The sequence below is a fragment of the Canis lupus genome, chromosome 7 (assembly GCF_003254725.2).
Source record: "Canis lupus dingo isolate Sandy chromosome 7, ASM325472v2, whole genome shotgun sequence".
NCBI lineage: Eukaryota > Metazoa > Chordata > Mammalia > Carnivora > Canidae > Canis > Canis lupus.
In genome coordinates, this window is record NC_064249.1 from 75,107,271 (window position 1) to 75,118,793 (window position 11,523).

An 11,523-nucleotide genomic window follows, 5' to 3' on the forward strand; every position below is an offset into this window, starting at 1 on the left:
GATTAAACCAGAGATATCTGGCTGGTTCAGTCGGTAGTAGAGCATATGACACTTGATCTTGGTGTTCTAAGTTGGAGCCCCACACTGGGTGTAGAGATTACTTAAAAATAAACTCTTAAAAAATATATTTAAAAAATCAAACTTATTCCAGGTAAATCAATTCCATGACTGATAATCTATCACTAAAGTAATATGACAAAATCCAGTAACCAATAACATCTACCATCCAATATAAAATAATCAGGCATATTAAGAAGTAAAAAATTATGATGCTTAACCAGGAAAAAATAGAAATAGAACTAGAAATAAAAGCAATAATGGAACTAGTAAATAAATATGTTTAATAGAACTATTATAAATAGGCTGTGTGGGGAGTCTGAGTGGCTTAGTCAGTTAAGCATCTGCCTTCAGCGCAGATCATGATCCCAGCCAGAGTCCTGGGATCTAGCCCCACATCGGGCTCAATCGAACCCCTGTTCAGTTGAGAGCCTGCTTCTCTTTCTCCCTCTGCTGCTCCCCCTACTCGTGCTCTTTCTCTGTCAAATAAATGAAATCTTTTAAAAATGAATTGTGTATGTACAGTAGAGGAAAACATAACCATAATGAAGGAATGGGAGATAAAGTTTTAAAACCCCAAATCAATGGGCTGCTGAGGTCATCTCAGGATTGTGAGATAGAGTCCTGTGTCAGACTCTGCACTCAGTGGGGAATCTGCCTGAGATTCTTTTTCTCCCTCTCTCTCTGTCCCTCCCCTCAAAAAATAAATAATCTTAAAAGAATAAAATAAAAATAAAACCCCAAGTCAAAATTCTGGAGAAATGAAAACTATACTAGGTGAGATAAACTGATGAGACACTGCAAAAGTAAGGACCAGTACATTTTAGAACATAGCAATAAGAAATTATCCTAAATGAAAAATGGAAAGGAAAAAGATTGAAAAAATGAACAGAGCATCAGTAAGCTGGGAGACAATATCAAATGACTTAATACATATGTTAGAGATCCAGAAGGAGAGGAGAGGGAGGGATAACAGAAAAACAATTTTAGGAAATAATGGCTGGGGAATAAAAAAAAACCCATCAACTTAGAATTTGTATTTGCCAAAAATGCCTCTGAAAAATAAAAGCAAAATAAGTAATTTTTACTTATTAAAGCTGACAGAAATTTTGATCTATACAAAGGAAGGAAAACATCCAAAATAGTAAAAATGTGTTATGGAGATTATAGTATATAAAGAAATAAAATGTATGACAACGGTACGTAGACTGATAGAAAAGAATGGAAGTATGCGGTTGGAAGTCCTCATAAATGCATGAAGTAGTGTCATATTAATTGAAGGTAGATTATGATACATTTTAAGATGTATACTATAAACACCAAAGTAGCCACTAAAGAAAAAAAGAGGCACAACTAATAAAACAATAGTTAAGATTAAATGGAATAACACAAAGTATTTCATCAAAAAGAAAAAAGGAAAAGGGTAGAAATAAAAAAACAGAAAAAATAGAAAAGAAATAGCAAGATTATAGCTTTAAACTCAACCCTAGGGACACCTGGGTGGCTCAGCAGTTGGACGTCTGCCTTCGGCTCAGGGCATGATGCTGGAATTTCCGGATCGAGTCCCACATCAGGCTCCCTGCATGGAGCCTGCTTCTCCCTCTGCCTGTGTCTCTGCCTCTCTCTCTCTCTCTCTCTCTCTCTGTGTGTGTCTCTATGAATAAATAAATAAAATCTTTTAAAAATAAATAAATAAACAAACAAAAATAAATAAATAAACTCAACCCTATAGGTGATCATCTTAAACATGAATTTATACTTATAAACAGAATTCATCAGAGTAAATAAAAATACAAATCCCAACTAAATGTTGTCTATAAGAAACTCACTTTAAGTATAATGACAGAGAAGTTAGAAGGATGAAAACAATGAGTTGTTACTACACACCTATTAGAATGATGGAAATCCATTGACAACAAATGCTGGTAATAATGAGGAGTAATAGGAACTCACATCATTACTGGCGAGAATGCGAAGTTTGGCGATTTCTTATAAAACTAAACATACTCTTACTATATGATCCAATAATCATGCTCCTTGACATTTACCAAATGAGTTGAAAACTTATGTCCACACAAAAACCTGCATGGTAGTAGTTTTATTTACGATTGCCAATCTTAGAAGCAATCAAGATGTCCTTCAGTAGGTGAATGAATAAAAATACTGTTACATTTAGACAATAGGACATTATTATTGAGAGAGAGAACAAGGGCAAGTGGAGAGAGAGAGAATCTTAAGCAGGCTCTAAGCCCAGTGCAGAGCCTGATGCAGGGCTTGATCTCATGATCCTGAGATCATGACCTAAGAGTCAGACACTTAACTAACCAAGCCACCCAGGTGCCCCAACAACGGAACATTATTCAGGACAAAAAAAGAAATGAACTATCAACCAGAGAAGACACGGAGGGATCTTAAATGCATATTACTAAGAAAGAAGCCAGCCTGGAAGGCTACAGATTGTATGATTTTAACTATATATGACATTCTGCAAAAGGCAAACTATGAAGACAGGTATTTGGGGAAAGGGGAGATAAATGGGGAAGCATAGGGAATTTTTAAGGCAGTGAAACTATTTTGTATGATACTATAATTGTGGATACATGTCATTATACATTTGTCAAAGCCCATACAACACCAGGAGTATACCCTAATGTAAATTATGGACTTTGGGTGATCTTGTCATGCATTGATGTGTTGGCTTTGGTTCATGGATTGTAACAAATGTACTACTCTGGTGTAGAATGTTGATGATTGGAGAAGTGTGGGTGGGGTGGGGGGAGGGTATACAGAAGGATATAGAAGATGTGAACAAGGTCGGCCAACTTTCCCTAATGACATTGATAGAATATACCCAACAATAGCAGAATATACATTCTTTTCAAGTCCACATAGAACACCTCCCAAAATTGACCATTCTCTAGGTTATGTAATAAGTCTCAATACACTGAAAAGGGTGTAAAGTCATACAATGTATATTCTATGACCACAAAAGAATTAAATTAGAAATCAATAACAACAAGATAGCTTCAAGTCTGTAAGAGCTGAAAATTTAACAGCATATTCCTAAATAATCTCTGTGTCAAAGATATCGTGAAGGGAAGTCAGGAAGTATTATGAACTGAATGAAAATGAAAACATATCAAAATTTGTGGACAGCTAAGATACTTCTTTCAAGAAAACTTATATAATTTTCATATAAAATATAAATATTTTATTTATATATATGTTTATATATATAAATCTTTACTAGAAAGGAAGAAAAAATGAAAATAAAAGAAGAAAGTACTCAAACCAATTATCTAAGTTTCCACTTTAAGAAACTAGAGGGCAGCCCTGGGTGGCTCAGTGGTTTAGCGCCGCCTTCGGCCTGGGAGTGTGATCCTGGAGACCTGGGATCGAGTCCCACATCGGGCTCCCTGCATGGAGCTTGCTTCTCCCTCTGCCTGTGTCTCTGCCTCTCTCTCTCTCTCTCTCTCTCTCTGTGTGTGTGTGTCTCTCATGAATAAATAAATAAAATACTAAAAAAAAAAAAGAAACTAGAAAAGCAGGGGCTTCTGGGTGGCACAGTTAATTAATCGTCTGACACTTGGTTTCAGCTCTGGTCGTGATCTCCGGGTGGCAACATCAAGCCCCACCTCAAGTACTTTGCTCAGCGTGGAGTCCACTTGAGGTTCTCTCACCCTCTCCATCTGCCCCTCCTGCTCATGCTTTCCCTTTCTCTCAAATAAATAAATAAATCTTTAACAAAAAAAAAAAAAACCTAGAAAACAGAAGAAAAGAAAGAATAATAAGAGCCACAATCAATGAAAATTGAAATCTAGAAAACAATAGAAAGAAAATCAATGAAACCAAAACCTGATTATTTCAAAAAGATAAATCAAACTGATAAGCGCATAGCCAGGGAATGAGTGAACATAAAATACAGAGTTCATGAACATGAAAGGCTACTAAGGGAAGAATTTTATGCCAATAAATTCTATCATTTAAGTGAAATGAGCAAATTCTTTGAAAGACACAATCTATAAAACCTCACTCAGGATGAAACAGATAACCTGAATAATCCTATATTTATATTTATGGTTTATGATTGCCATTGGATCTAGCAAACCCAGAGCAGACAAGTCCAAAGGTCAGTTCTAATTTGCCTATGAGCTGAGTTAAGCAAAACAAAAACAAATCAAAAGAAACTGTTAAACAATCTGGCAGACAATTTTCCAAACCCAGCTATGACATTATCTCCCATCTCACATGCCGTTCCTACAATGACATGCCTTCCATCCAGGAGTGCTTGGGACCACAGCATTAATGATGTTCTGCGACGTTCAAGCTCAGGTCATACAAAGGGATGCAACTCCTATCTGGTTCTAATTTGGAGTCCCAAGCTGCCATGTAAGCAGTTCAACTGCCCTGAGACCACATTAGTTACCTCCTGAGAGGACTTGAGATTCCAAGAAGCAAGAACAGCGGTGCCTAGGTGGCTCAGTCAGTTCGGCATCTGCCTTCAGCTCAGGTCACGATCCCAGGATCCTGGGATCAAGCCCCACATCTGACTCCCTTCTCAGTGGGGAGTCTGCTTCTCCCCCTCCCTCTCCCTCTGCTGCCACTCTTTCTTTCTCTCTCTCTCTGCCATATAAGTAAATAAATCTGAAGAAGAAGAAGAAGAAGAAGAAGAAGAAGAAGAAGAAGAAGAAGAAGAAAGAACAATGCCCAGCAACGTCCAGCTGCCCTAGCTCTTCATGTCCCATTCTCTCCTCCGACAGTCTCCATCTGAGGTACCAGGATGAGAGACTCTGCGATGGGACCACCCAGTGGAGCCCTTCCTAAATTCCTGCCCCACAAAATATATGACTGTTGCCATTTCAGGCCACTAAGTTTTGAGATGATGTGTTACAGGGCAATGGTAACTAGAACATGGGACATGCAAACAAGGAAAATCTGAGATGCTTCTGAAAAATGGAAACAAAATAGGGCTAGATCATCCTTGAGTAGAGATTAAATTACTAACCCAAATTAAAACACTAAAAGTTCTGTATTCTTATCCAGTGTTTTCTGTTTGTTTTTGTGTGTGTGTGTGTGTGTGTGTGTTTTTACTGGTTTAAATTATTTTCTAGATTTGGGCAGGATTAATGTGTTTATTTGTAGGGATATTAGTTCATTAAAATACTTGGGTAACCCTCTTGTACCTCTAAATAGTCAAGTTCTCAGTATGACATATAATGTTCACACATGTCTTTCCTATATTCTGCTCTGTTCAGCTTCTAGATAGAAACCAGAAAGGTAGTCAATATAACTGGAGGGCAGTGACTTGGGTAATTAATTAATTTATTTATTATATTTATTTATTTATAATTTATTAAATTATTTTCTAGATTTGGGCAGGATTAATGTGTTTATTTGTAGGGATATTAGTTCATTAAAATACTTGGGTAACCCTCTTGTACCTCTAAATAGTCATGTTCTCAGTATGACATATAATGTTCACACATGTCTTTCCTATATTCTGCTCTGTTCAGCTTCTAGATAGAAACCAGAAAGGTAGTCAAAATAACTGGAGGGCAGTGACTACCGTCAGGCTCGGCTCAAAGGAATAATTATGTGATATCTTCAATTTGAAGGAAGAAAGTCCAAGTACCAATATTAACTCTGATGGAGTTAGATTTAAAAGATTTTTTCTTTTTATTTATCTATTTATTTATTTATTTATGATAGTCACAGAGAGAGAGAGAGAGAGGGGGGTAGAGACAGAGGAGGAGGGAGAAGCAGGCTCCATGCACCGGGAGCCCGACGTGGGACTCGATCCCGGGTCTCCAGGATCGCGCCCTGGGCCAAAGGCAGGCGCCAAACTGCTGCGCCACCCAGGGATCTCGATTTTCTCTTTTAATTTGTAAGTAATCTCTGCACCCAGAGTGGGGCTTGAACTCACAAGATCAAGAGTCACATGCTCTACTGATTGAGCCAGCCAAAGTGCCTCAACCTTGAATAAGATTTTTATTTATTTTTAAGATTTTTTTTATTTGTTTACTCATGAGAGACACGCAGAGAGAGAGGCAGAGACACAGGCCAGGCAGAGGGAGAAGCAGGCTCCTTGCAGGGAGCCCCACACGGGACTCGATCCGGGGGCTCCAGGATCACACTCTGGACCAAAGGCAGTGCTAAACCACTGAGCCACCCGGGCTGCCCTTGAATGAGATTTTTAAACAAAGTGAGTGAGGCCTCTTGGTTGCCATAGTACAGCAGTCACACATTCATTCCAGAACTTGGTCACATTATCTTCTTTTTACCAGTTTTAAAATTGAGATATAATTAGTTCTCTGTCTCCTCTTGCCATCTTTTGTGCTCGTCTGTGCTAGACATACAGTTGGCACTCAATGAATGCACACTGGTTGAATGGACCAACTTTGGGAGGCCTGACTCCCACCCCTGTGTTTGCCACAACGTTCCCTAGCATCTTGAACGTTCACTTCCTCTGTTGTGTAATGAAGGATTTGGGCCGAATGGTCTCTGAGGGCCCTCCCAATCCTCATACATTGGAAGCTCTCCATGAAATAATCCCACTACTGTTTGGATTAATGTGTGAGTACCTGCCATGCTCTTCACACACCTATGCACTCCTCCTCACCTGCCTCACCCACTCTTCAGGCAGTGCTGGTGTTTGTACTTTCACTGGAACAGCTTCAAAGCCTCTCCTTGTCATCCCAATCCATTGTAGTTGGAGCCACGGTTAGGAGGTGTGTGCTACAGAACGTAAAGACTCCTAACTCTGGGAAACGAACTAGGGGTGGTAGAAGGGGAGGAGGGCGGGGGCTGGGAGTGAATGGGTGACGGGCACTGGGGGTTATTCTGTATGTTGGTAAATTGAACACCAATAAAAAATAAATTAAAAAAAAAAAGGAGGTGTGCGCTAGCATTTCCACTGGAGGCGAACCATTACGCCTACTTTTCCTGATGATAACATATTCACTATCATGCTGATGACATCAAGAGCATAATTCCAAGTGTGTGGTTCCCAAGCAAGTGTGCAGAAGGGCTTGTCAGCCAGAACTGCTGATCCCCAGAGCCCTGATTCACACACGGGTGATTACGGCTGCATCCGTGATGCTCACCACAGGGCAAATGAACGTACTAGGAGCAGCTGTCTCCATAGTCTTGTCTCTAGCTTATGCTCATTCCAGTGTCATTTTCAATGATTTCCCTGGGCTTTAAAAAAAATAATCAGTCTGTAATGATCTAAGGAACTGATCTTTAGAAAGTAGAGAACTCGGCCGAGATGGAGGAGGGCGAGTCCGAGTCGGTGCCCTGCATCAGGCCGGAGGGTGCACCGTCTACACCGTGGCTACAGGGCCGCGGAGTGGCAGCTGGACCAGCCATCACGGAGTGGCCGGCTGCGGATCACTGCAAAAGGGCGGGTGGCCTTCATCAAGCTGGAGGACGGGACCTCAGGGGAGCTCTTCGCTCAGGCCCCGGTGGACCAGTTTCCTGGCCCAGCCGCGGAGAGCGTGACCCATTCCAGCAGATACTCTGTTATCCGCATCGAAGATGGAAATGGACCCCCGGCATTTGTTGGAATTGGCTTCGGGGACCGAGGCGATGCCTTTGACTTCAATGTTGCGTTGCAGGACCATGCCGAGTGGGTGAAACAGCAAGCAGTGTGAATTTGCAAAACAAGCCCAGACCCCAGACCAGGGCCCCAAGTTGGACCTCGGCTTCCAAGAGGGCCAGACCAAGCTCAACATCGCGAACATGAAGAAGAAGGAAGGAGCAGGAGGACTGAGCCTGCTTCCCCGCGCCCAGGGGGGAAAACCTCTACCCTGATCCCTCCCCCCGGGGAGCAGTTGTCTGGGGGCGCCCCCGGCGTCCAGACAGCAGTTGCTCCCAGTTCAGGTCGACTTCCAGTCAGACTCAACCAGGCACAGGCTGGCTCCAGTTCTTTTTTTTTTTTTTTTTTTTTAATTTTTTTTTTTTATTTATTTATGATAGTCACACAGAGAGAGAGAGAGAGACAGAGACAGAGACACAGGCAGAGGGAGGAGCAGGCTCCATGCACCGGGAGCCCGACGTGGGATTCGATCCCGGGTCTCCAGGATCGCGCCCTGGGCCAAAGACAGGCGCTAAACCGCTGCGCCACCCAGGGATCCCTGGCTCCAGTTCTGATCTGAGCGTACCCTTCTTTTTCCTCATAACAATTTCTGGAAAGGAGCCGCCTCACCTGGGCCAAAGGAAGGAGGACGAAGCACTCCCTGGCCCGCCTCTGTTTGGAGCGTGACTGTCTCTCCTCACCTGACTTTCTTGAAAGATGGACATGTTAGGCAGTAAATTGGCACCATGTCAGTGTTTCTTGGGATTCAAGTGTGCAGCCAGAACACAGGAGGAGAAAAGCTCTGGTATCCCTGTCCCTGCCTCTCTGGACATGAGAGACTCTGAGACTGCTGCTTCCACCACTGCGATCCATATTAAACAGAAGCCCCCAAAGCCAAAGAAGGGGTTGAGTGTGCTGCCTGGCCTCAGCTGGGCCCTTCTCAGTGGTTACAGGTGTCCCATGATCACTGTCCAGAAGGAAGGCTTTCTGCACTCTCACTGGCTGTAGCCGCTTCCTTCAAGGTGCCTGGGGCGGTGGCGGGGTGGGGGGGGGGGGAGATTCCTTCCTAATTTCTGGCAGGTTTATAGGCTGCAGCTCGAACAGATAATCAGGAGGGAAATCCAGAGTATTAACTAGCTTTTTAAAAAATTTTAATATTTGCTTTGCTAACGTGCTGATCTGCACTAACTCGTCTTTGCAAAAGGGCCTGCTCCTGCAAGGTGCCCAGCAGGGGCCTCTGAAAGCATTCGGCACCGTCTGCCGCAGGAACTGCTCTGAGCTTCAGAAAGCGGCGTCCAAGTGGCCTGGTTGCCGGGTCTTGCGGGCCAGGTGGGCAATGCAGGGCTGAGGCAGGCTCTGGGAGCCAGGTGGAAGAGTATTTGAGCAGGAAAGTCGGAGGAACTGTTCTCATGGAGGTGGGGGGTTCGGCTTTTCTGTCTGTTGACAGCTGTCTGGGCTCAGGGGCTGTCAGCACAGTTCCCAGGGGACTCGGGTTTTCTCCATGGTGGCTTCTGAAGTGCCTTGTCTGCAGACAACCTCTTACTTTCTTTTCTCCTTCAGAGACTGTACATGACAGAAGGAATTCTGAGTGAACTGGAAGCCTAGGGTTGCCTGTACTACTGGTTTATGAGAAATAATTTTATCTGAGCACACCTCTAAATTTGCTTTTATCAACAAACCTTACCTCTGAATTGAAAGATCTATTTTTCAAAGGGTCAAAACAATGAACTGAAAAAAGCGTTGGCCTTTTTTGTGGGACCAGATTCCGAAGATGATAAAATAAATATTTTTACTTCTTCTTTTTTTTTTTTTTATTTATGATAGTCACAGAGAGAGAGAGAGAGGCAGAGACACAGGCAGAGAGAGAAGCAGGCTCCATGCACCGGGAGCCCGACGTGGGATTCGATCCCGGGTCTCCAGGATCGCGCCCTGGGCCAAAGGCAGGCGCCAAACCGCTGCGCCACCCAGGGATCCCAATATTTTTACTTCTGTCAAAAAAATAAAAGTAGAGAACTCAAGTATAGAGAACTGGATCATCTGAGTCACATTATTTTGGCCCCTCATAGAAAGGCTATACCCCTGTGATGGTTGATGGTATGTGTCAACTTGATTGGATTAAGGAACGCTCAGACAGCTGGTAAAATATCACTTCTGGGCGTGTCTGAGAGGGTATTTCTGGCTGAGATTAAACAATTCATTGAGTTCATTGAGTAGACTGGCTCTCCAATGTGGGCAGGCTCAACCGGTCCTCTGGGGGCCCAAGGAGAACAAAAAGGTAAAGGAAGTGCAAACCCTCTCTCTTCTTGAGCTGAGAACTCTATGTCTGCCTTGGACATCAGAGCTACTGCTCTTCTGACCTTCAGAGCCAGGGACTTCAACCAGCAGCCACCTCCTCTCCCCGGTTCTCAGGTCTTCAGACCTGAACTGAGTTACTTCATGGGCTTTCCTGGCTCTCCAGCCTGCAGACAGCAGATCATGGAACTTCAAGTGTCCTTAACCGTTTGAGCCAGTTCCTGCCACAAGTTCTTTTCTTATTGATCCCTGAACAACACAGGTTTGAATTGTGTGGGCCCACTTACAGAGCGAGGTTTTTCGATTCTGGAAATATATTTTCTCTTCCTTATGGTTTTCTTAATAATTCTTCTTTTCTCCAGCTGACTTTATAGTAAGAGTACAGTAGATAATACATACAGCATACAAAATATGCATTAATTGACTGTGTCATGGGTAAGGCTTCCAGTCAACTGTAGCCTACTAGGAATTAAGTTTTTAGGGAGTGCTGGGGTCAGCACCTCTAACCCCCATGTTGTTCAAGGGTCAACTATATACCTCAGTATCTCCTACTGGTTCTGTTTCTCTGGAGAAGCCTCACTACTAGACCTCCTCTAGTTAGGAATGCCTTCATATTTTAGGCATAGAACCAAGGTAGAGTCTGCTACGTCGTGTAAGGATCCTTAATAGACATCTTAAACTTGCCATGAACCAAACTCTTGATTTCCCCTCCCAAACTTGCTCTTCTCTTTTTCCCCAATTCGCCAAATGGCACCACCCACAGTTAGAGCCAGAAACCTGGGAGTCATCCTCCAACCCTTCTCTCTCTCTCTCTCTCTCTCTCTCTCCCTCACCTTCTCCTGGCTCCAATTTGTCATCAAGGCATGTTATTTCTGCTCCAAAACATACCTTATATCCAACCGGATGTCTCCAATGCCACCGCTCAGTCCAAACCAGCCTCATCTCAACCAGCCTGAGTGGTTTCCCTGCTCCATCCTCACCCACTCCAAACCTAGTTCCCATCAATCTACACACGCCACTCTCTGCTTTAAAACCTTCAGTAGTTTTCTGCTGCACTTAGAATCCTTGCCAGGGCTTGCAAAGCCTGCTTGATCTGGCCTCTCCTTCATGACTTTTTAACCATATTTCCTCTTTCTCATCTTAGAGACTCAACACATGCTATTCTCTCTGTCTGGAACTCTTCCCCTTATGCTACAAATGGTTGATTCTGGCTTAAACAGTTCTCCATAGAGAAACCCTCCCTACTCCTCGAACTGAGGGGGCTCTGCCTGCTATTCTCTCTCCCACATGCTTTTAATTTCCTTCAGAGAGCTTATCATACTTTGAATTATAGATTTAGCCGTCTATTTATTGGTTGTCTGTCCCCTTCCTCCCCCAACACATACACTAAACTGTAAGCCTCCAAGTTCAGGTAGCATCTTCTTCATAGTCATGATCATCATCACCATCACGATGACTGACATTTCTTGAAGCCTCCATTGTCCTAGGCTCTTGATATTATTTTGTTTCATCCTCAGAACAATCACATCACTTACGTACTGTTCTTATCTCCATCTTATGGAGGAGGACAGTGAAGCACAGAGAGATATTAGACTACT

The 11,523-nt window shown here is 43.0% G+C and overlaps 1 pseudogene; it reads left to right on the top strand.

The window, feature by feature from the left end:
- The first annotated feature begins 7,324 nt into the window (after positions 1–7,324).
- Positions 7,325–8,665, top strand: LOC112648320 (adaptin ear-binding coat-associated protein 2-like; annotated as a pseudogene).
- The last annotated feature ends 2,858 nt before the right edge of the window (positions 8,666–11,523 follow it).